This window comes from Castor canadensis, chromosome 12, assembly GCF_047511655.1.
Source record: "Castor canadensis chromosome 12, mCasCan1.hap1v2, whole genome shotgun sequence".
NCBI classification, from domain to species: domain Eukaryota; kingdom Metazoa; phylum Chordata; class Mammalia; order Rodentia; family Castoridae; genus Castor; species Castor canadensis.
Genome location: NC_133397.1, coordinates 9,052,116 through 9,078,232, shown reverse-complemented (window position 1 = coordinate 9,078,232; position 26,117 = coordinate 9,052,116). Strand labels below are relative to the sequence as shown.

Here is a 26,117-nt window from a genome sequence, read left to right as displayed (position 1 = left end):
GCTTCCAAGAATTAGCAAATCTATGCAAAGATGTTTAAGTTTTTGTGTGGGTGCAAGTTTTCAACTTCTTTGGGTAAATACCAAAGGGCAGTATTGCTGGATTATATGTAAAGGGTATGACTCTAACACTGTGACATTGTGGGAAAGGCAAGAGTATTGAGAGAGTAGAAAGCATAAGAAATCTGTTACATATCTGTATTAAAAATCATTTTAAAGTCCAAAAGTCTGTAGCTGGGCATAGCTCCGTGGTAGTTGGGTGCAGTCCCCAGCATTCTTACCCCCAAAGTCTGATTAGCATGTCTACCAGTATAATCTCACTCAGTTCTTTCAGTAAAGAAAGAAAGCTATTTGTTCTGTAGCATCTTTCAGGTTTACTATCTTGCTGAGTGCATGTTGTCTTGTTTTATAAAAAATTGGTAAAGTAGGTAGGGTAGATGTTCCTCATAAGTTCATGAGTGAAGAGGACAGGTTTGGAGAGGCTAAGTGATTAGTTCAATGTAAATGCCCCTAATAAATGGCAGAGCTGGAAAAGAATCATTGTTATTAGGTTTATAAAATAGTGCTCTTTCCTCACTATCACACTTATTTTCCAAAGTAAAACTTCAAGCTCTGTGCAAGAAATTGTAGCTATTACTTTTGGATAACTTGGATGGGTATCTTAGAAAAGTAGTAATATTCAGTGTTGTTTTTTTGAGGGGTGGTTGTGGTGGGCAGTACTGGTGTTTGAACTCAGGACCTTGTGCTTTTTAGGCAAGTGCTCTGCCATTTGAGCTACACCCTCTAGTCCTTTTGTTTTTATTTTTCAAGTAGGGTTTCCCACTTTTGATTAGCTGGCCTTTGGACTTCCTTTGCCTCCATAATAGCTGGGACCACAGGTGTGCCCACCATGCTCAGTTTCTTTTTGAGATAGAGTCTTACTAACTTTCCCTCTGTCTGGTCTCGAACCTTGGTCCTCCTATCTTCAACCTCTTGAGTAGCTGGGATTATCGGGCATGTGCCACCATGCCCTACCCAATATTAAGTGTTTTAACATTAAAAACCATTTAAATTTCATAATATTTGTTAAATCAGTGATTGTTCAACTTTTTTGCCCTATTTCTCTCTTTTCCAAAGACAGAACACCCCCTCACGCAGACACACATACTTACAGGAACGGTACACGATCATCTTTTATTTATAAAGTCATTTAAAGGTTCGTGTGGAACATTTAAGGATGTTCTTGGAATTCTGCAAAGTAACCTTAAGATAATGAAACTGCCATCTGAAGCCTGGACTTTGAATCTTTCTTATCGCCACTGATCTTGTTTCTTTGCTGGTGATGAAGAGCATTATCTTTCAAATTAGTGCAAATGATTAAGAGATGGAGAACTGCTGTGACTCTTGCTCTCAGACTGGGTTGCTGTCAAATGAGAGGATAGATCAGTAGTGCATTGAAACTGAGTTATTCTCAAGTCTTCTCTTTACAGGTCTGGCTGGGATACTAATGAAAATGGTAGTGGTAAAGTCAAAATAAAGGAGGTGACAAACCTATGTTTTAGATTTTTTTGGAGAGCAAGATTAAGGAAGAAGCTGAGGTGATGATTAAGAAATAATAAATCATCCCTCATATTTCTGTGTGTCAGGGCCTCTTAAAGGCTGGGCATGCATTCTACCAGTGAGCTACACCCTTACAAGAACACCAGTGAATATTATTTTTTGGGTGAAGGGGACACAATTCAGTTCATATCTATTCATTTATTTATCTGTATTTGCCTATCTGACTTATCTATCTAGTTTTTAAATCTCCATTTTAATAGATGGACTGCTGTAGAATTGGTATAATTGGGAATTCTTTAAAAAAATAAGATGAATACTTGTTGAAAAACTTCTGAATTTTTGTTGTGGTCCTTCCTCCTTCCAGTAATGAAAACTGTTCACTTTCCCAAAATTTGTAAAACAGTTTTCAGTTCCTAGACTCAAGGATTATTATGGGTTAGGTTGATTTTTTTTTTTTCCATTTTCTAGAAATGTTGCTCTCCACTGTTTTTTTTTTTTTTAAACAGTCTAGAGTTTTTTGGTTTTTTTTTTTTTTAATTTATATGCCATGAATTATAGGTTCTAGTAACTCAGGTTCTTTTTCACTGATTCTCACAAAGTATCCTTCTCTGAGTGGATGATGCTTTATTTGAACCCAGGTACTTACCTCCTTGGCTTCCTTCTATTTCTGATCATTTTCTTTCACACATTTCAGGAAGGTGTCTTGGTTCTTCTTTTCTTCATATTTCTTGTTGTTTTTTTTTCTTTTTTTCAGCAACTGTATCCTGAAGTGGTGGTGACAAACAGCAAAAGTGACTTTAAAAAATGCAAGAGACATAGTGATTCAAATAATTCAAATAAAACTGTGAATAATTCTCTTGGGAGAATTTAAGCATCATTAGTGGACACAGCTTATACCAGTTAATGAAATGCTTGGTATTTCAGTAGAAAACCATTTCAATGGCGAAAATACTATAGGAATCAGAAGCATATTCTGCTGAGACTCTAGGTAGTTGACGCTTTCCCAAATAGTCACAGCTCTGGGATTCTCATGAGACATCAGTCTTCCAGCTGCAGGACTATCTGGGTTTTCATTCCACCAAAGAACATGATCTCTTGAGTGCTCTGTATTTGCGGCAAACACCAACTTGTTTAATGTAGTCTAGATCAACATGGGCATTCATTGACCTTTTAAATGCATCACCCCCCCCCGTCCCCCCCCCCACAGAACTGGGCCTCCAGGTTTCATCTGAAATGTAGCTAGCTCATAGACTCTTTCTTTTGAAGCCTTTTCTCTTTTGTTCCATGGTGCAAAGTCTCACTCTTTTTTTTTTTTTAAATCAAATTTGGAATGAGGAATTGTTCTTGCCATTCCTTATCTTTGGCCATGGCGTTCTGAACTGCAGCTTGATAAGCAAAATTGTCATATTTCTAAATATGAAATACTGTGTTCATTCTGCTTCCAAATTCTACACTATGATATCTAAACAATTCACAGTGATCTGTCCAAAAATGAATGTTTTTCTTAAAATTTTCCTGGGACTCATTCATTATTAAGGGTTTAAGGTAATTGGTACAAAACTCATAAAACATTCCATCTTTTTGTTTGGGAGTTGTAGCAAAAGATGAGCACCCCTGAGGTATGAGCACCTGCATGCTTAGCATGCTGGCTAGAAGCTTTGCAGGGTGAGCATGGCGTGGTTTACAGCACCCAGGAAGGTAGCCTGCTGGGGTCCTGTGTAAGACTCCCCTGCCCTCGTAGGGCTTCCTGAGTGGAAAATCCAGTGGCAGGTGCAGCTGGGGCTCCCATATTTCTTGGTTTTGGCATTGATTAAGCTTCTTGATCTGTGTGCTTTTTTAGTTTTTGTCAGATCTGGGGACTTTTGAGCCCTTACTTCTTCAAGAAACATTTTTTCTGTTCTATCCTTTTATTCCTCCCAGTGACTCCAATACATGTATATTAGATCTCTTCATGTGGTCCCACAGCTTGCAGTCATTCATTTTGTTTTGTCCCCTCATTCCCCTGCATTTCATTTAGATATTTTCTTTTGTTGTGTGTTAGTTTCCTTTGTCTTCTGCAATTTCTAGTCTCCTTTTAGTCCCATCCAGTGTACTTTTACCTCACACATGGTATTGTTTTATTTCTAGAAATTTTGATATTCTTTTTATGTGTTATACGTCTCCACTTAACATTCTCAGTATTTCCTGAATCTCTTTTTAAATTTATTTTGGTAAAATGCACATAACATGATATTGGCCATTCCATCTCCTTTCAAGTGCACCTTTCAGTGGTACCAAGTGCATGCACATTGTGCAGCCATTGTCACTGTATCTGAAACTTTTCATCACCTAAAGCAGAAGCACTTTTATTAGGCAGTAACTTCCTGTCTTTACCTCTAACCCCTGATAACCTCTATTATATTTTCTTTCTGATTTTGCTCATCCATAATTCATATAAATGGAATTATACAATATTTGCCCTTTGTGATTAACTTATTTCACTAAGCATGGTGGTTTCAAGATTCATCCATGTTGTAGCATGAGTCCGTTATTCTTTTTTAATGTCTTACAACTTTTTGAATATAAGGAACCCAGTTACAGCTGTTTTTAAAATGTTTATTATTCATGCCATTTTTGTCATTCCTTGATCAGTTTCAGTTCACATTTTTTTTCCTGTTCAGTATACATTGAATTTTCCTGCTCCTAGGTAATTTTTATTGCCTGCCAGACATTGTCAATTTTAATTTTTTGTTTTATTATAAGTGGTCTTGAGCTGTCCCAAGATGTAGTTGTGACTCTTGCAGTTTAATTCCTTTGTGTTTTGCTTTGTTAACACAGATAAAGATTAGTGGTTAATCTAGGACTAATTTTTCCACATTACTGAGGCAAAACCCTTTTGAGTACAGTTATGTTGAGATTTAATTGCTGTTACAGAATTAAAGTATTAAAAGGTAAGACTTTTAAGAGGTGATTGGACATGAGAGTTGAGCTTCATGAATAGATTAATACTGTTTTTAAAGGAGTGCATTCCTGATAAAAAGGATGAGTTTGGCCTGATTTTCTCTTTCTGACTTCTGCCTCTCCCTTTTCTCTCCTGAATGTTATGATGCAGTGGGAAGATCCTCTCTAGATCTAGCTCCTTGGTTTTGGACTTTCCTGGCCTCCAGAACCATGAGCCAAATAAACTTTTATTGTTTATAATATACCCACTCTGTGGTATTCTGTGATAATACCAGAAAACAGACTGACACAAATATTGTAGCTCAATTCCCATGAATTACAAGGTTTTCCAATTTATCTAGTATGGCAGGAATCTCCATCAGCTCCAAGGAAATCTTTTACAGATGCACTGAGAAGTTCTGTTCTGAATGATGGGACTTTCTAAACATCTGCATTCTTTCTTTCTACATCTCCTTCCTCCCTGGCACCCTGCTCCATAACTGCTTTGACCTCTTTGGGTTCTACTTCTGTCTCCTCATCCAGGGTGATTGCTTGGCTCAGCCTATGTTCCCTTTCCAGGTATGGTCTGGAAACTGCCTTTAGGTGGTAATTAGGGCTTACTTGGTTTATTCTCTCTTAGGGACTGCTGTCCTTCACTGACTAATAGTGTCTTGAAAGTTGTTATTTCATTTTTTCTTTTCCTGGTTGATTAGTTTTTTTAAGTTAGGGTAGAGTAGACAGCTGAAAGGGAATCCCCTAAACACAAATAAAATCCATTATAAGACCAGAGTAAGACCTGCATGAAATAACTTTATTATGTGCTATATTTATGTAGAGTGTTTATCACATTGCTTATACATGGCAGAAAATATTTGCTGTTGTTGTTCTTACCTCGTCAAAGGACCCAGTGCTGTTATTTAAGGTGAGATCTAATTGAGCTAATTATAACTGTATTCTATGAGTTAGTATAATGAAGAAAACTGGTAGTAGGAAAGAAAATTGAAAAAAAATATAGACACTGTGATACTATGACCTAGTGGCTCAAGTGTCTATTATCTTCTACTTTGCACTGAAAGAACCCTCTGGGATTTAGTTGGGCTTGAGCTGAGTGGAAGAAGACTGTCTATGTAGCAGTTTTTGTGGCTGTGTATGATTGACCACCTGAGTAAGTTGTGGCTTATGGACTATGAACACTTATGGATTATAAGCGCTTTGTGAGTAGCTTCAAACAATAGCCTGATCGAGAGTGAATGTGCCCTTTCCTTGCTGCTCCCTTTTAATGCCTGACCTATTGTCCCACATCATGTGGTGGAAAGCAGTGTATTCATGTTGACAGTAACAAAGCTGAGGAACCTGAGTTCCTTAGAATCCCTGTAAGCCACTACATCAGCTTTAAAATGTTTGGAAGTACTGACTGACTTGGTGTTTTCTCTCTTGCAGCTGAACCAGTCCAAACTGATCAGATGCTTCAAAATTGCCATCATTCTCAGCTACTCAGGAGGCTGAGATAGGATCTCCACTTGAGGCCAGATCAGGCAAAAGTTAGTAAGGCCCTATCTCAAAAACAAGCTGGGCATGGTGGTGTACCTCTGTAATCCCAGCTACTCAGGTGGTAGCAGTAGGAAGATCACTAACCAAGGCCAGTTGGAGCAAAAATGAAGACCCTATGTGAAAAGCAAACACTAAAAGCAAAAGGATTGGGAGAGTGGCTCAGGTGGTAAAGCCCTGAGTTCAATCCTTAATACTGCCGTAAATAAATAAATAACCATTCTCCCCTCCTCTCCCCTTTTCTTCCCTCCCCTGCCCTCCCTCCCCTCCTTTTGGTGGCACTGGGGGGTTGAATTCAGGGCCTCATGCTTGCTAGGCAGGCACTCTCATTTCACCCATTCTGCCAGCCCATTTCTTTAATATGGAAATAATACTTTTAGAAATGTAGAGAGAAGGCTCTTTAGAGATTAATATTAATCAGCAGGCTGGGCAGGACTGTTGTGAGTTTGAGGCCAGCTTGGGCTACATAGTAAGATCCTGTTTTAAATGAACAAACACAAGGATTGATAGTTATTCTTCATAGAGTTCCTTTAATGTATGTGTCTGGTGCTTTATAGATGTTTTCTTTCTTTTTTATAGCAATTCTGAAACATTGTACTACCGTCTCTGTTTTTCTGATGCTATTTGAGGTTTAGAGAAGTTACATAGCTTGGTAGTACTGGTGGAGTTCATATTGCATTTGAAGTTTGATTCAAAATCACACACTATTTTCATTAAGACAGGCTTTTCCACCTTTAAATCTTTTTTTTTTTTTTTTTTTTCCCTGAGATCCTTCTGGTTACTAAATTAGTTCTCTTGATTTAGGTGATGCTTTGTAAAGGTGGCTGTATTCACTTTTATTATTAATATATTGACATTAGTTGCATGTCTTTTAGTGTGTGTTTGTTCATTTGCTATCTCATTATTCCAGAATTTACCCATACCTTCCTGAATCTGCAGAACTGAATACTACCATCAATTCAAAATAAGTAGTAATTTAGTCTTAAGGTATATACCATATGTGAGGGTTAACCTTGATCCAGTCTTTGCTTACTTTTCTTAATTGTACTAGAATTCTTAAATTGCTGCATTTAGGATCTGATGAAACAGCTTGATTTCAGTCTAAGTCACTTAGTTCGCTGAGAATTTTCAATGCAGCTTTTGTTTTTGCCCACTCTTACTGTTCTGGAATAGTATAACAGTCACAGGATAGACACATCGCACCTTAGAAGCCAAAGCATGCCAAGAATTACTTAAAGTAAATGCTTACATAAAATATTTACTTACTTTTAAAGAAATTTCAGTTTTATTATCTGTTATGGCAAAATATTTTTAAAGCCTTAGTGTTCCAGAACCTGTTTTACCTGTTATCTCTTAAGGGAGATGAAGGTTGCATACCTGAAAGAGAATCACTAGTAGCAGAGAGATGCCAGAACACCTGAGAATAAGTTCTTGTTTATGTAACCTTTTAGTTGAGTCTTTCCTTTTTCGGAGTGCAGGAAATTAAGAATTCCCCATTCCCAGCTGCTCACGTGTGTCCTATGCTGTAAAAATTTTTAATGCTTTTTTAAAATATATATATAAATCTGGCCATTGGCTTTCTCTTTAGTAATTGACAAAAGTATGGATGTAAATTTAACAATGAAAACTTTAAAATTGGTAAATTATGTATACAAATGTATAAAATATGAATTTTCTTGGGCTCTAAGACCTATCTATCACCTCTCCTTACCTCTGATATTGTATATATGTAATTTACCTCTTTACTTTGACTGTTACCTCTTTTTTCAACTTCTTAAGTTTGAGTGCTGTATTGAATAGTTCTTTCCAAGAGACCTGTCTTAGAATATATCTAAATACTTCTGTGCCTAATATTGTAACCATTAGCTTTATGTAGCTAAGTTGCACTAGACTTCTTTCAAGTACACAATAACAAGATGTGATTAGTGACTACTGTACTGAGATAGCACAGTTATATAGATTAGTCCAATATCCCATTGACTATTTGAAATACGTCTAATTGGAATGTAAACTGAAGAAGGTCTCTGGTACAAATCTTAGCTATATGCCATTTACTAATGTTCTTACTGGTTTTAACTTCTGGTTGATATTTTTTTAAAAGGTAAGGTGTTTCATCTATGTCAAGCCTACCTTTCTCACCAGTCTACAGTTTGATTGATTTTTACCCTGTGATTTTAGGTCTTTGCAGTGTCCGATTAACAAATAGGACTTTGCTTCTTTTTTTGGCTTGCCAGAAAAAAGTGTGCGGGTACTCATTAGCCTTTTGTCACTGTGACAAAATACATGACAAAAATCACTAAAAGTAGGAAAGGTCTATTTTGGCTACCAGTTTCAGAGGTATTAGTCTGTGGTCACTTGGCACCATTGCTTCTGGGTCTGTTGGGGGAGCACATATGGAACAAGACTGCCTCATGGCAGACAGGAGTGTGTGTGGGGGGGGAGAGAAACTGATCAATGGGTTAATCCATTTATGGTTAGAACCCTTAGAACCCTCATGATTCCAGTTAGCTCTCAGTGGCCCCACCTCTGAACACTGCTGCCCTGAGAACTAAGCATTCACATGAACCTGTGGGAAACAGTCCAGATCCAAGGTGTTACAATGGATGTCTTTTTAGAAATGTATTACATTCCTTAGTTTAAGAGCAATACATGGTCATTAGAGAAAATTAGAACATGCAAAGAATTAAAAATAAAAACTTAGTATGACCACCCAGAGAAAATAACTTACTAGGTGTTTTTTTTTTTTGCCAGTTTTCTTGGCAGTTTAATTAATTTTTTTTCAATTCTTTAGAATATGTCCTATATTCAGGTTTGTTTCCATTTTGTTACCTTAATATTCTAGCATAAGAATTTCTCTATGATACTAACTTTTTATGAAGTCTTTAAACATTCAAACACTGAATTAAGTGGTTAGAACTTTTGTTTAGTCATTCTCTTCCTGTTGGGCATTGCTCTGTGTAATGGTCCTCTTCCTTTGTGACACATTACATGGGCACATCTGCAGGGGATGTTATCCTTTTAACATAGCTTTTACTTTTTATTATAATTATTTTAAGCTTATGTGATCTAGGATATAAACCACTTCAGTGCAAGGAGCATTCCTTGATTACTTCTCTTAAATTATTTTATAAGACAGGCTATAAGTAGTTATTTTAGTTTTATATAATATATAAATATACACATGGCAGTACTGGGGTTTGAGCTCAGGGCCTTGTGTTTACTAGGCAAATACTCTATCATTTTAGCCATGCCCCTGGACCTTTTTGCTTTAGCTGTTTTTTGGAGAGGGTGTTGTGCTCCTTGTACTACTATCCTACCTATGCTGTCTGTGTTGTTGGGATTATAGGGTTGGTCTCATGCCTGGTTTGTTTGTGAGATAGGGTCTCACTTGACTTTTTGCCCACACTGGCCTTGAACCATGATCTTCTTGGTCTCTGCCTCCTAAGTAGCTGGAATTACAGGCATGAACCACCATATTTAGTTGTATTTTAGTTACCAATTTATAGCACTGTCCTAATATGTAGACATTTTGACAAATTTAATTTAGGTAATTGGGTTATCTATTTTCTAGAATTTTTTTTGGAGAGGTGTAGGATACTAGAATTAAATCCAGGTCTTTGTATATGCTAGCCAAGGGCTCACCATCCCTTTTATGATTTTTTTTTTAATTATTATTTTGGGTCTTAGTAAGTTACCTAGGCTGACCTTGAACTCACTGAGTATCCCAGGAAGGCCTCAAACTTTCAGTCCTTCTACTTCAGTCTCTTGAGTAGTTGGAATTATAAGCATGTACCAACATGCTTAGCTGTTTTTCCTGAGATTTTAATGAAACAATTCAGCTTTTTGAACACATTCCCTGCCTTTAAGGATTATAGTCTCACTCATTAATACACATTTTTGTATTTTTTGTGCTATTCGTCATAAGAGAAAGCTTTTGGAATGCCATCTAAAGAGATGAGTAATTTCTCAAGGATCTCCATCATAAGCATTATATTTGTCTGGCTTTATCACATACCATAATATGGTTTAGTTATTTGAAGAATATCTTTAATGTCAAGTGCAAAACGGTGAATCATGGGTGCTAGGATACTTGCTAAATTTAATTATGATATGTGTGGCTTAGTAGCTTTTGTAAGTTGATTTCAACAGTGCTCTGTTACAAGGAACCATGAAATCAAAATTAATGACATGTAGAGATTTTCCTTAAACTTGCTTAGATTTGATGGTATGTAAAATATGGGAGATACATGATCTTACTTTACTCATTTAAATGTGACTTAATACATGTTGAACATTGTAATGTGTGGTTGCAACAGATGTACTGGTAAGGCACGTCTTAAACCATTTATATAGTACTTTAAGTGCATTTAAGATGTACTGTGTTTCAGTGAATAAAAGTAACTGAAAAGACAGCACATGCAAAAATCTCCATCAGTTTCTTTATAGTACATGTTGACAAAGCACATAGGTCATCCACAGTTGCTATAAAGACAGCACCAAATCAGAAAACTGGTAGTGTTGCTTGCAGTTGCTACCCTGGACTTTGAGGAGAATATTATTGTTATTGTGAAATGAAGATTGTTGACTGAATGGTTTTTCCTGGCCACTTTGTGTGTGTGTGTGTGTGTGTGTGTGTGAGAGAGAGAGAGAGAGAGAGAGAGAGAGAGAGAGAGAGAGAGAGAGAGAGAGAGGGAGAGAGGGAGAGAGAGAGAATGCTGTATTCATTCAACTCTTCATATTTATTAACACATTTAAATCTACTTCATTCTTAGTTTTCAGTATTCCATTGCTTGGATAAATTTTTTTATTCTGTTACTTCTACTAAAGAACCTTTGAGCTATGATTACTTACATCTGGGTATGAAAAGGATTATGTATTCATGCAGATTCTAGGAATGATGCTACAGTTTGTTTTTCTTATTTCCCATATTTCTTAGACTAACATTTCGTATTTTTGTAATAATATAATAAAAATTTGTTTACAATGAAAATGCTTTCTTTTAAAAGTTGCAAATGTTAGAGAATGAAAAATATTGAAACATGAGTTTTCAGTGCACTTGGTAAAATACTTGGGAGTGTTGGATTATACCATAAGACTGTCTTTAAGCTTTGTAAGAAATTGCCTGTCTTCCATAGTATCTGTACCACTTGCATTTCTCCTAGTAGTGGCTGAGAGTCCTGTTGCTCTGCATCCTTGTCTGCAATTAGGATTTTTTTTTTTATTTTAGCCATTCTAATAGGTGTGTTATGATATGTGATTTTAAAAAATTGCAGTTCCCTATGGCATACATAAGTTTTGAAAAATAAATTTTATTGAGTGACATTTGCATACAATAATAACACACATTTTAAGTGTAGATTGTTGGATTGTGATAAGCATACTTACATAACACCACTACCAACAACCAAGGTTTTTCTAGAGTTTTTATAACTCTAGAATGCTCCTTCATTTCCTTTCGTAGGCAATCCCATGGCTCCTGACAGTCATTAATCTTTCATTTTATTGTAGATTCCTTCTGTCTCTTCTAGAACTTCATAGAAATTAAAACCTACAGTAAAAAAACCCAAAAAAACCCACATTATTTTTGTGTGTCTGGCTTCCTTCATTCAGCATAATTGTTTTGAATTCATCCATACACTTATATATATATATATACACCTCTCTGTCAGGATTTATGCAGGCAGTGAAATTTTACCTTGGCAGCCTAGTAAGTTATCATTTCATAGATTCTGGCAGAAGACATGGGACTTTGAGTCAGAAATAAGGGACTCTTGGAAACTCGTACCCAGAGCCACATGTTTGCATCAATTTGCCGAGCCTCTGGTGTCTCATAGGAGCGGCGAGGACTCAAGATGATGTTGTGCACATGCCAGGTTTGCATTAGAGAAGAGGAACACTGAGCTAGAGGATCTACCCTTTATAAAAGTATATGCAGTAAGTGAAAGGAGTCTGCTCTTTGTTATTATCCTTGAGCTTAGTTTTACTATAGTAAGGAAACAAACCATGGATTTAGGCCTTTGAAATTTTAGATTTAGTGACTTCGCTTATTGTCAATTTTGGTACAAGTTCTATGAAATAAAAGATACATTGTAACAGTTATTTCAGAGCTGTTACTAGGTTCATATAAATATAGAATCATTGAACTATGAACTGTGTTTTTTTATCTTATTTCCTTTGGGTCCGTTTTCATTTTGTGTTCTTTCTTATTATAATTTGTTACTTTGTCCATTTATAATTAATGTAATTATTGACATGTTTGGGTTTAAATTTGCCATCTTAATACTTGCTGCTTAATGTTTATCCCACTTGTATGCTACCATTTCCTTATTGCCTTTTGGATTATTTATGATTATTTTACCCCTTCCCTTAATTTATTATACCTTCTTCTTCTCTTACTTTAGTGGTTCCCTGAGAGATTTCTGAACCACACATTATTGATTTATTACAGTCTGATAGAGTGGTTCTCGAATTATTACTCTTAAAAATACATACTTTTTATATTTCAGAAATTTTTCTTGGTTTGGTTGGGACCTCCTCACATATGCAGAGTCTTTTTATGTTCTCAGGCTAACCTTGAACTCCTGGGCCAAAGTGATCCTTTCATCTCAGCCTCCTAAATAGCTGGGACTACAGCAGTGCACACCAGGCTAACTCAGGATAATGTTGTCTGTCATGATTTTGAGAAAGAACGTCAACTTTATTACCTGGTAGATCAGGAGAAAAAAGCAGTTTATGTAGTGAAATGCTACTGATTTCACCACTTCATTTGTAGAACATTTTCAGATTTTTTGAATTACATTTTTTTCCTTAAATACAAATGATTTGTTGTAATACTGGAACTAACTGAAGCCATATGTTTAGTTTAATTATACAGCCTTAGGAGTTTTTCAAAGAAATGTAGTAATAAAATAACAAAGACTTTGGTTACATATGTTTCTTGGTTCACACCACCTCACTCTATTTGAAGGAACTTGATGTCATTCTTTTTCCCCCCTAGAGAGTCTGCTCTATGTATGTACTTGTGTATTTCAGTCAAATGTGATAGTTAATTTTTGTCTGTAGATATTTTTGGTAGGTGTTTTCTTGCTTTACTAGCTGGCTACAATATTATGATTTTGTTTGCTGAGGTTTGCTCGCTCAGCTCCTTAGAGAACTGATAATAGCTCATTTATTTATGCTGTAGGCATACTTGTTGAAGTGACACCCCAGAGCTGTAGGTTATCAGTGGAGTTTTGTTTTGTTTTTTAACCCATTTCAGTATTTCTTTGTTTTGATTTAGTAACTTATTTTGTAATTGTGGGTTTTTGTTTTGTTTTGAGATAGGGAATTGCTATGCACCGAGGCTGGCCTAGAACTAACTGTATATCCCAGGCTAGCCTCAAACTGGAGGTCCTCCTGACCCTAGGGCTAGGATTGCAGGCTTCCCATGTGTGGACCACCACACCTTGATCCTTGTAATTGTATTTTTAACCCTTTGTGTTCATAGGATTTTATGTGAATTCAATCCTTTAATGAGTTCCTATTTATTCAGCACCTACCTCATTTCAAGCCTGAAATTTTAGGCTTGAATTAGGCCCTTGGAGAATGTAACTGAACAGAACAGATAAAAGTTCCATGATTATCAGTTTCCATTTTAGTGGGAAGCCAGATGATAGCTATTAACTGTCAATAACCACTACTAACTAATAACCACGAGGATAGTCATAAGTGGTAAGAGAAAGAAAGTAAAATGAGGAAAAGGATGTGAAATGAGGTGTTAGCAGTAGACACTATAGTATTCTGGGAAAAGTGTCTTGCAAGTGAAGATCTGGTATAGAAGAGCTAGCCATGCAGATACAAGGAAGTGAGCATTCCAAAAGGAAATAACAAGTTCAGAACATGCTATTTGTGATTTTATTTTATTTAAAAAAAAAAAAGCCTTTTATTTTGAAATGATTTTTTTCTTTAAAAAGAAACTTATGTATTTCTTTATTAGAGACACCATTCAAGCTTTAATTGTCCAAATAATACTCTTTATTAAAAATGAATCTAATCCAGGATCATGTATTTTATCCAACTCCTATTCTAATCTTCTTCATTCTAGAACAGTTCTAAAACGTCCTATTTTGACCTTCATGGTTTTGAAAGTTTTGAAGATTATAAATCATTAATCTCTGAGTTTGAGTTTGCCCAGTATTTCCTGATGATTAGATCCAGGATATGTATTTTGGACTGGAATATAACAGAAATGATGCTGTGTTGTTAATGTCCTTTTGGATGGCATGTGATTTATTCCATTATTGGGAATGTTAACTTTGATCACTTGATTAAAGATGGTATCTGCCAAGTTTCTAGTTATGGCCTCCCTTGTTTGTAATTGGTAAGTTTTTGTGGAGAGACACTTTGTGACTATGTAAAATCATGTTTCTAGTATCACTTCCACCCTCTAGTTTTTGTACAATGATATTTTCTTCAAAAAGTGGGAGATTGAAGGAGGAAGTGATTGTAGGAAGGGGTAGGGTACATTTTGGATATTGTTGATTGAAAGACTTGGGATTTGATTCAGGATTTCAGGTGGGATAGACAGTGAATTTTAGAAGCTATCAGCACATAGATTGTGTTTAAAAATATGAGACAAGCTAAGTTTTACAGAGTGAATGGACTTAAAATAGAAGAGACCCATGGACAGCAGAGAAAGCCAGTAAAGGAGACAGAAAAAGTAACGAGAAAGGTGTATGGGAAAAACATGTACTTTCATCAAAAACAAACAAAGTTGTTAAAGAAGTAGTTAGTGAAAGACTTATCTAAAGATGTTCATAGGTCATGTAAGATGTGAATTGAGAAATGATCATTGGATTGGCATTGTGTCCGTCATTGATGAGCTTGAGAATGATTTAGTTAATATGGTAGGGTGAGGACTGATTGGAGTGAATTCTAAAGAGTGAGGAGAGAGAATGAGAACGAATATGAATGAATGTGAATCAGCGTCTTGAGTAGAGAGAGTGTTGGATAACTAGGGATGTGAGTTTTTCAGGACAGTGATTAAGACAGATGAGCAAGGGTATAAGTGGAAGGTAGTAATTATGATGATTGGCTATGGAATTTAAGTTATGTAGAGAGTAAACATGGGAATGGGGAGGACGAAGCAGACTGGAAATGATAGGATCTGGATTGAAGGTCTCTGTTGGGTCAAAGGATTACTGGAGTTGAGATATTAGATGAGCTGGAAAGAATAGGAGATGGTGTTAAAGGACAGGAGGCTTAAAATTGAGATTATGGAGATGTTGCAAGTGATGTTACCATAGGAATGGATGTCTATGATAGGATTAGTATTGGAGAGAGTGACATTGAGCAAGGAGCCAAAATGTCAGAGACTGAGATTCTTGAGCCCAGGGGTAAAAAGGTGATTTAACGATAAATGGTAGTGAGTCACTGGTGATATGATTCAAAGTTCAGAGTTTTCAGGAGGGAAGGAGGAAGAATGGTCTTAGAGGGGGCCTGAGGAGCAAGGGAGAATACTTTACCTCACCTACATGCTCCATCATTTCAGAGAGTAGTAAGTTATGACTGATATCACCGAAAACAAGGTTTTTAGCTAGAGATGAATGTGAAAGGAAGGTCATTTTAAGAGGTTCAGAATAATGATTGAATTGTATATCTATAGAAATGTACTTTAACAAGGCCTGGCATGATGGTGCACACCTTGTTATTCCTGCATTTGGAAGGCAGAGACAGGAGAACCATGAGTTTGAAGCCAACCTGGGCTACTTAGAGGGTTCAAGGCTGGCCTGAACTACATAGCAGGATCCTGTCTCATAAAACCAAAGTCTGAGGATCTAGCTCAGTGGTAGAGTGCTTGCCTAGCATGTGCAGTGCCCTGGGTTCTACAGGACAGGGAAAAAATACCCCCATAAATTCCAGTTTTCTTACTTTACTAAATGTAATACATAATCTTCCATGATTGTATTGCCGGTCCTCTTATTGATACTTGATTTAATATTTTAGGGAAGACGGTGTAAGGTATCAGGACAGATACATTAGGGGAATCAAATTGAATTTTAAGCATTCTGTTCTTAAGGAATTTGCAGCTAATAGACTAGACAATCTTTGCAAATATATATTTAAGTACAATGTGACATCTTCCTTGAAGGCAGATTTTTGTCCTGAGGATCATGAAGGAACATTGATGGAGATATTTCATTTGAACTCATCTTTGAGAATAGATAAGAGTTGGACAAGTAGAAGTGACTGAAGAACATTTTCTTAGGCTCAGCATTTAGTTATGGTACATGACTTCCCCTCAAGAAAAAATGAGTGTTGAATGTTCTGTGGTGAAAGACCTATATGAGCAGTTAATGAGAATATAGAAAAAGTCAGTGCAAAGGTGAAAGTTCAGTCTAGAAAATATTGTCCAATGTAAGAATAATATGAGCCAGAAATACAGTTTAAAATTTTCTGGTAGCCTAAATCTTCTGAGTAGTGAACAGATGAAGGTAATTTCCATAATATATTTCATTTAATCCCATGTAACCAGAGTATTATCATTTCATCAGGTAGTCAATATTTTAAAATATGAATGAGATATCTTACACTCTTGTTTTGATATTAAGTCTTTGAAACCTGGTGTATATTTTGTATTTACAATGCATTTCAGTTCAGGCTAGTCATGTTTCAGTTGCTCAATAGCTACACATAGTTAGTGGCTTCTATATTGGACAGTATAAATCTAGAATAAATGTAAATGAAGGGTAGTAAAATTATAGAAAATAAGATTTGGAGAGGGCTAATAGGGCCAGATAACAAATTAGTCTCCAGGCATTTGGAAGCTACGAAATAATTTTGAGGAGGCCTGAAATGCACAGATTTCTATTTAAAAAGATTAAACAGACTGGAACAGAGGAAGATTAGAGGCAGGGAAACTAATGAATAGGTAAGAAGTCATAAGAATCTGAAAATTCTTATGAGAATGGAGTGGGTAATGGAACAGCTAGTGTCTGAAGTACAGAGGAACCAACTGAAAGGACAAAGGTGAGGAATTCTGAACTTGACCGAGGTGGAATGGCATTACTGATTAGATACAGAGAAGGTAAGCTTTGATGTGAAAATGACTCATTTGCTATATACATACTTACTTATACAATGGGTTTTTTTTTTTTTGGCACAAGGTAAAAAATGAGTTTTCACTTTAAGAAAGATAAAAAATTTCTTGTCTCTAAGGAATTTGTGATTGTTGAACTTGTGTCCCCATCAGTGAAAGATTTAAAAAAGTATTTTCCAATAAATGTGTTTTTATTTATAATTGTGTACATTCATCACTGTATTGAAATAGTATAAACATAAAATGCACATAAAACAAGTTTTAAAGTTAAAGGTAATTCTACCAATACAGTATTTTTTTTAAGTATCACTTTATTTTATTAATGATATGCAAATTTTTTTCACTAAATGAAATATGCTTTGTTAAAATTTTGGCATACTATTGTTATAGTGATTTAAAGATCAGATTATAAGCTTATTTTGCTACTAGCTTTTGAGGACTATCATAAGTTGGTTTTTTTATTTTTTGAAATTTCACAAAGATTCAGGTGGAATAAGCATAAACGTCAGTGACTGCAGTTACTAAATCACAATGCTCATTTGCCATTTTTGGCAAATTAATTATGTAAGGGTAACTCTTTTTTGTGGTTGTTGAAATTCAGGTAGTAAGTTTCTGTTTTTCTGATGGAGGGAAGTTCTTCAAAACTAACCAGAAAGGGTTACACTTTTATATTATAACAAATGGGGTGAAAACCTACTGAACATCTTATTTTTAACTGGGCTAGAAAATTATATTTAAAACGTTTAAAAAAGTGAAGGCTAGCCGACGTGATTTACTGATAATAAGATGTAAAACATCTTACACAGTAATACTCATGTATGACTGGAAACATTTCTAGACATCCATTTTCAGACTATTCCCTCTATAGTACTAATTTCTTTCAAAAAAGAACATTTAATGTTTTTTGTTATTGTTAAAATATCAACCTCACTTAGACAAAAATCTATTACTTTTTTTCCAAAAATATCTACTAACATGCTATTCATAGGTACTTGGTATCATGAGGCAAGGTCATCATTTGTAGCAGCTTATCTTTTAGAAGAAAAATAAGTAATTTATCTGCTAAGTTCAGTGACTTTTAAAAAGTGCATTGTGACAGATAAACCAGAAAAGTTTTGTATGAAACTGGATACTTTTCATGGTCATTTTTATCTTACTACAGAGGATTGAAAATATTTTATTATACCTAGCAATCTTACTTATAAAATGTTTTACTGTTGATGAGGTGATATATTGCATCACTTTTTACTCTTAAGGACTTAATGTCTTAGTTGTAAAAGCTTGCTCTATGAAATGATGCCTTGAGTGAATTTCATGGTTGTAACACACATGTTGTTCCAGAAGCAAGTTTGTATTTCAGTTGAAGTACCAGCGGTGACTATGGTTAGAGATTTCCCTTAACATAGGTTATTAAAAAAAATACTTTGCTATTGAGAATACATTATATTTTCTCTAGTTATTTCTTCATTATGACAGTATCAAACACATATTTAAACTGATATGATTAGTGGATGTGTGTACTTTCAGTTGTGTAAGTAATGTATTCTGTTATTCATTTCTTTGGCTTTTCAGTTATTTTTTCTTAGCACCTTCCAAGGGTGCTTGTCATCAAGAAAATGAACATTTTTGACCATATTGTTTCTCATATATTTTAGTCATTTAAAACAAAAGTTATAAGAATAATCAGTGTTTCCCAATGGTGTCTGAGTTTTTGTAAAGATCTTTTGGAACAAAGCAAAACATGAGGCTTTTCAAATGTTTTTCATTAAATTTAATGAAAATTGGTAAAGTATTTGATGGTATTGAGGACATTTAATAACATCTACAAATTACAGAGATTTGTTTCCATGGCTCTGTTGTCTAGGTGTTAAGCATCTTGCCAATTGTGGCATTTTGACAATCTCTAACATGAAATCAGTTCGTTCCTCCCTCCCTCCCTCCCTCCCTCCCTCTCTTTGTCCCCCCCCCCCCCACCATCCAGGGCCTCAAGCATGCTGATCGGCACTTTACCACTGAGCTACATAGCCAGCCCATGAAATAAGAAATACTGAAAAGCTTTGTGTTTTGCATAATTCATGTACCATAACTAACAGAGATGGGGGAAAATAAGATAGATCAAACTGTACAAAGTCTATACAACTTTGAACTGGAAGAGTAACAAAAACAGTAATTCAAATAAAAATATGAACATAATTAAATCTCTGTTAGCATCTGTACCCAGCATCACAGTGTCTGTTAAATCCCTGAGACTTGAGCTTTTTTCTTTGAGAGTTAGGCCTGTGAAGGTCTTTATATCCTTAGCAGTCAGTTTTGTTTGTTTGTTTTGCCTTTTAAGCAAAGGAGAAATGTTTTTTCAGCTTCTTCAGGTGCATTTGCAGTTTCACCAGGTGGTTTAACATCATGATTGGGAACAGTATAAGGGTTTTTGAAGCTACTGTTTGTGCTTTAGGGAGGCACTTCTGCATAATTTGGGGCTTTTTTTTTTTTCTTTTCCCCCCTTAATGTCTTCCTATGTTGGTAAAGTTTTCTCTTGAATTTGAGAGAACTTGCTCACCATCATTTAAAAATGTTAACCTGCTGGAGAAAATCATAGGTTCTACTTAAATATTCGGTTCATTCCTTTATTTCTCAATCAAATACAAGATAGTTTTGTTATTAAGATGCAAGTTTTATCATATTACCTGGCACTTCATTAGTGATTCTCGTTGTAGTTCCCCATTTCATATAGGATTCAGGTCATAGCTTTTTTTGAGAAGTTGATGTGATTAGCTTGCCATTCTTTTTGTCCGTATAATTTCTGTCATAAAAGCTTAATATAAGGAAAAGATGAAGGGTCAGTTGTGCCATTTTCTTTTTGTTTGCTGTTACTACTTACATTTTGGTGTTTACTTAAATTTGTGATTATTTACTGTACATTAGTTTTTAAAGTAATGCACAAACAATAAACAGTACATATTTGTACTGAGTTGTAATGCACAAACAATAAACAGTACATATTTAAATTTTATAATTTGAAAAGCTTTGACAGATGTCTATACCTTAAAATGGAATATTTTTAGGAGATTTTTTTTTTAGCAGGGAATTAAAATTTAGTAGACAGTATCTACTCTGATAAGGTAACATGTACCTAAATTGACTGATCAGAAATTATTCTTCCTACTTAAGGTACTGTTATAGCCAGAAATGAAGGAACAATATGCAGAGGAATTATCAGGGAAATGATGGTTGGTACTCAGACTTTAGAACTTCTACTGTTTCTCATAGTATTAGTTTTCAGTTTGATTTTAGCAGTGGGACCTTTTTTCTGCCAAATAAAAAATACATGGACTACCAAATGTAAAATATACCAAATAATTATAAATTAGATTCTCTTTCTAAGAGTTACTCATCACTCTGTAGGGAAGTACAAATGTAGTGGACAAAAGAGAGATGAAACAGATATTTAAAAGATTTTTAAATTTTTGAAACTATTTACTTAAAAAGTTTTCCCCCGAGATATATAAAACTATGATCTCCTGGGTAAAGACCTTGCTTCAATACCTGGGAAGGGTATTTTTATTTTTTAGTTAAAATTTGATAGGCTGCTGGATCAGTATAGTTTCCAAGTGTAGTTAGAAGACAGAAGAATGGCAAAAAGAGCCTGTGCCTTAAAACACCTACTATTTCTGTTTTGTTTTTGCTGAAGTATTCACGTTTCGTGGTGGTAGGTGTGGTATGGTGGCAGAAAGAAGTACTTCTGGTTACTGCTTCTGCTGCTTTTCCATTTCCTTTTCCAGTGGGGTTTTTATGAGAACTAGGTGAAAAAATATGTGTTCAACAAATTAGTTTCCCCTAGTGTTCTTTGGGCACACATTTTTACCCTTTGATTTTCATGTAAACTTGGTTTGTAAAGTTCTTGGTTGTGCCTTCATTGTTTTAAGTTTGATTAATATTTGGTTAGAAAATTGAAAATTATGTTTGTGGGTATATTGATGTGATGTTGGGATATTTCCAGTGACTGACTATGTCCATACATCTGTCCATTATCCATCTATCTATCTATCAATCATTTTTTTGGTGGTACTGGGGTTTGAACTCAGGACCTTGCACTTACTAGCAGGTGCTCTACCACTTAAGCCATGACCTCAGCCCTCCAGTGACTATTTTTATGTGGTATAGAAAATGAAAAATTTTAATCTCTATGATTTTGAAACTAATAATCCAACTATAGTGATACATCAAATTCTAATAATAAAGAGAGTTTGTGTTTGGAATTATTTTAGTTCCATCTCAGATTCACTAGCAGGACAGCTGTCCACTTCTCATTCACAATGGCTGATTGTTTTTTAGGGTTCAGAAACATTTCCTTTACCTGGAAAATGGGATCCAGGGTTTAAGGTGATTTGCTTCCATATTACATCCACTTTCTCAGCACTTTGAACACAACAAAGCATTTCAAAGTGGTTGGAGGCTAAACGTCTGTAATAGAAAACTTTCATTGAAATTTGGCAAACTTGAGAATGAGTTTCTTAATTTTTATCTCATACTTTTTTTCTAATTAAGGGAATGGTATATTTGATAAATATGTCCACATATTTATCAACTATCTAAGCACAATGATGGTATACAGTTTTTAAAATATTTTCCTGTTCATTTGCTCTGCGATATTTTTATCTCAGTTCATGGTTATGCACTGCACCCAAAACATTGTTGATTGATGAGTAATACATTTATATTCACACAGAGCAAAGTATCCATATTATACATATTATCTTGGTCACCTTTTACAATTTGAGCACCTATGTAGTCAGCATGCAGGTCAGACATTTTACCTATACTCCAGAACATTCCTCATCCTGATGTAAATATCACTTCTACCTATATTTTTCATGAAGCTTAAATTACTTTTCTGTACAAGTTTTGTCTTTGGTTTTTGAGACTGGGGTCTTGTTAACTTTTAAATGCCTCAAACTTGCAGTCTTCCTGCCTCAGTCTCCTGGGTGCTAAAATCATAGGTATGTGGCACCACACCCAGAGTACACAAATTTTTAATGGAATTTTAAGGAAATCACATTTGTTCTTGGTCACCTAAGCTGTGCTTGCATACCATTAATTAGTAAAAAACGGGGTTTACCAAACATTTTTCTATTGGGAACTTTAAAAAGAGTAGTGTTAGACGGGCACCAGTGGCTTGCACCTGTAGTCAGGAGGCAGAGTTTGGGAGATCCTGTCTCAAAAATAACCAACGCGCGCACACGGAGTGGAGTGGCTCACAGTTCCAACCCTACTACTGTAAAAATCAAAACAAAAAGAGTAGTGCTCTTCACATGGCAGACCCAATATAACGTGATAATGACCATGAAGAAGTAAAATACTTAACCGTAGACTTAACAAGAAGTATTTATACTATATATGAATAACAATATACCAAAGGAAATAAAAAGCTCAAATTGATGGAGAGAACTAACTTGTTCATGAATGAGGAGGAAGTCAGTTTTTTTCAAATTAGTCTATTAATCCCTACAAATATCCTAGTTGAAGTTACAGAATTTACTGGATTTCAAAGAAGAGAGAAATAAAAGAGCATATGACTTATAGGAGGCAGAGAACAGTGAAATGTATTAGAATTTTAAATAGGATATGTTTCAATAGGGATAGCTATAGATAATAAATGAGTAATTGTTTCAAAAGTCTAAACTAATCAAAGCTGTGTTCTCTAATGCCTTAGATCTTGTTCACTTAGATTTTACTATATTTTTTTGAGTTACAAAATTATATCACAAAAATATTAGAATTCAGGGGAAGAAAAGAATAAAACCATATTTTTCTATCATGCTATCACTGTATTCACTTTGCTACAGATATGGTAGCATTTTTTCATATGCATATTTGCCTTACATGGAATTATACAATTTTTATTCACATTTTTTACATACTAACTTTTAAGAACATTACTGCCTGCATAGTATTAATAATTATTTCAAATGTTTGGTTAATATAATTCTAATAAGCTTTAGTAAAATATAGTTTTCCTGTTTTAGATTTTTAGTTGTTTTGAATTGCTTGGTTATCATAATACTGCTCCAAACATTTATGTGTTATTTGTAGTCTCAGATTTTGATTGACTGAAATAAGAATTTCAAGCTATATAAAATTGAGTAAGATTAAACTTACTTGAGAATCAGAGAGTTCTTTAAATTGGTTAAAATACAAACATTCGTCACAAAACCTTTGTTTTGATCAGCTTCACAGACAGTATTTGACTAGTTATCGAGCTAGCCTTATGACTTGAATGTCATGTTTCTTGGTTATTGAAAATGAGATTGAAAGGAGTAAAATAATTTTCTTTATGGAACACATTAAATTAGTGATGGAATGGTGTTTTTGCTCCATCTGTTAGTATAAAAAATGTGCAGTTAGCCAGGCACTGGTGGCTCACACCTGTAATTCTAGCTCCTTTTAGGAGGTTAAGATCAAGAGGATCACAGTTTGAGTCCAGTCTGGGTAAATAGTTTGAAAGACCCCATTTCCAAAATAACCAGAGCAAAATGGGCTGGAGTTGTGACTCTAGTGGTAGAGTACCTGCTTTGCAAACATGTTCAAACCTCATTCCTACCAAAAAAAAAAAAAAAAAAAAAGAAAAAGAAAGTGCTATTAGTTGCCTGGTACAGTGGCTAATTGGTGGGAGGAGATATGGGGTTTTGATTCAAGGCTAGCCTGAGCAAAAAAAAAAAAAAAGAGGGTAGAGAGACTTCATCTCAATAAAAGTAGCAGGGTGTGGTGGTTCAAGCTTGTCATCCCAGTGTAAATAGGAGCATTGTGACCCAGCCTGCCTGGCCATAAACATGAGATCCTGTTTGAAAAATACCTAAAAACCAAAATGGGCTGGGTGCATGCATGGCTCAAGCAGTAGAGTGCCTGCCTAGCAAGTATAAGGTCCTGAGTTCAAACCCCAGTATTACTGGAATAAAAAAAGTGCTATTAGGTTTAGATATTAAAATCAAGTGTAAAACACCTTTCAGCTGTCTTAAATTATACAGTCTTTAATTGCAAAGTGTTTAGGTATATTCAAAATAATATAATATCTAACATTAAATGACTGATCTTATGTTTGGGGCTGATGGTGAAATTTACAGCTGTGGAAAACTGATTTTCTGTGTTTAGGTTCCTAGAGTTAAAAACTATATGGGCAAACTTCTTGTTATGAAATGAAAGGTCCTATTGACTTAACTAAACAACAGACCAGAGACAAAGGTTTGGAAGACTGTTCTTTGTGTGAATGTGACCAAATTGTTCTACCTTCTAGTAAACAAAGCTTTATCTGTCTTTTTAAAATTAAAAAAAATACTGGAATATATCGCCTGTTAAAGTAGCTTGCATGTCTATCTATCTATCTGTCATCTTTCTATCACCTATCTCTACCAAGATATAACAGACAGATGCAGTTTTGTATTTAGTTGACTATTAGCATCTCTAACATTCTTAGTTCCTAGATAGTCTTTGCAGGAGAAGCTGTTTATGGTCCACCCCACCCTACCACCTTCAAAATATCCATAAAGTCTGGGAAATTCTGCTTTCAGATAATCTAGCCTTCCCTGGAGTACTTACCAAATGGAGTACACTGCTACCAGTGTACTTACAGTATTGCTGTTGAACCACTTGGCTTAAGAAAAAGATGCTGCCAAACTATTGGTGTAATTTAAAAATATTGAAGCTGTATAGTGTGTACTGTGAATAGGAAAAATATAGGAAGCTAGTAAAACCAGCAAGATGGATTATTTTTTGTAGGTGTGTGTATTTTTTCATGTATTTGTTATATCTTGAATGAGTAGATTTCTTAACCCCCAAGTTTGTGTATGATATTTAATTGTAAGTTACAAATAAGGAAAATACTGTTTAAAAAGTTTGATTTGTTTGTAATCATTATTAGGATAGTAGTTCTAATTTTATCTGACTAATAGCTTCTCAGTTGAATCTTAATAAGATTAAGAGTAAGATTCAGGCATGATGTATTAATTTTCTGCTCCTTTGTAATGGAGAGGTGCTTAACTTCCACTTCATTCTTTGGAGAGTTTCAGATAAGATAGTATATATCCTTGAGTAGGAAAAAAATTTTTATAGAGGAAATGATGTAATTTTTGATTTATAAACCAAAGAAATCTAGTAATTCAGTGTAATTTGATACTAAGTTCAGTCAGATACTTCTAAACTGTAAACTACATTGTGAATAGTACTTTGATTTATATCTTCTCCTTGACTTAATGTATTAGGAGAAAAAAAATTTAGGACCCAATTAAAATATTAAAAGTACCAGTAGTTATTTTTTGATAGTATTGAACCCAATACCAACCCTGCTACTTTTTAGTTGTACAGTTCTGGGAAATTGTTTTTAAGTTCTTCAAGTTTAATTTCTGCAATTAAAAATGATGATAAGAATACCTACTTCCACAGCCTACTAGGAAGTACAAGGAGGTGATGTTAACATGCAGGGTCTGGTTCTGCTATTAGGCACTTTGTAAATAGCAGCTGTTTTATTGTTATCATTGTAGCAGCACTGGGATTATTATTAACTTTTAATTAAATTAATTAATTAACATTTAATTCTTCTATTCTAAATCTTTGAGCAAATTAATCATGTGATTCTTAGCGCTTTTTGGGGTGGGGAGTAGTAGTGGTGCTGGGGATTGAACCCAGGGCCTTGCACATTGCTAGGCAATCATTTTACCCCTGAGCTAAATCCCTAGCCACATTCTTTGAAAACAAAAGTATGCTATAGTTAGTGACTCATTGATGTAAGTCATTGTCCCATAGTTAATATCTCTAAAATTTAAGGAGGTGCCCAAACCACCACAGTAATCAAGGAAAACATTTTAATGCAATATTAAAAATGAATGTAAAAGTCCATGATGAACAAAATGCCAAAAATCAAAATTTTAGATTAAAGTGCAGATCCATATTGTCATGTGAGGCAAAAAGGAAAAGTTGTTATTGCTGGTCTGGTCTTGCCTTGATGAGCTCTCCTGGAGCCTGAGGCCAAGGAAGAGTCAAAATGCTATTT

The 26,117-nt window shown here is 35.0% G+C and overlaps 1 protein-coding gene and 1 pseudogene across 1 annotated transcript in view; one reads left to right on the top strand and one right to left on the bottom strand.

The window, feature by feature from the left end:
- Rock2 (Rho associated coiled-coil containing protein kinase 2) overlaps positions 1–26,117 on the top strand; it is a 157,585-nt gene that overhangs the window by 27,698 nt on the left and 103,770 nt on the right. The window lies entirely within an intron of this gene.
- Positions 2,414–3,180, bottom strand: LOC109684862 (protein NipSnap homolog 3A pseudogene; annotated as a pseudogene).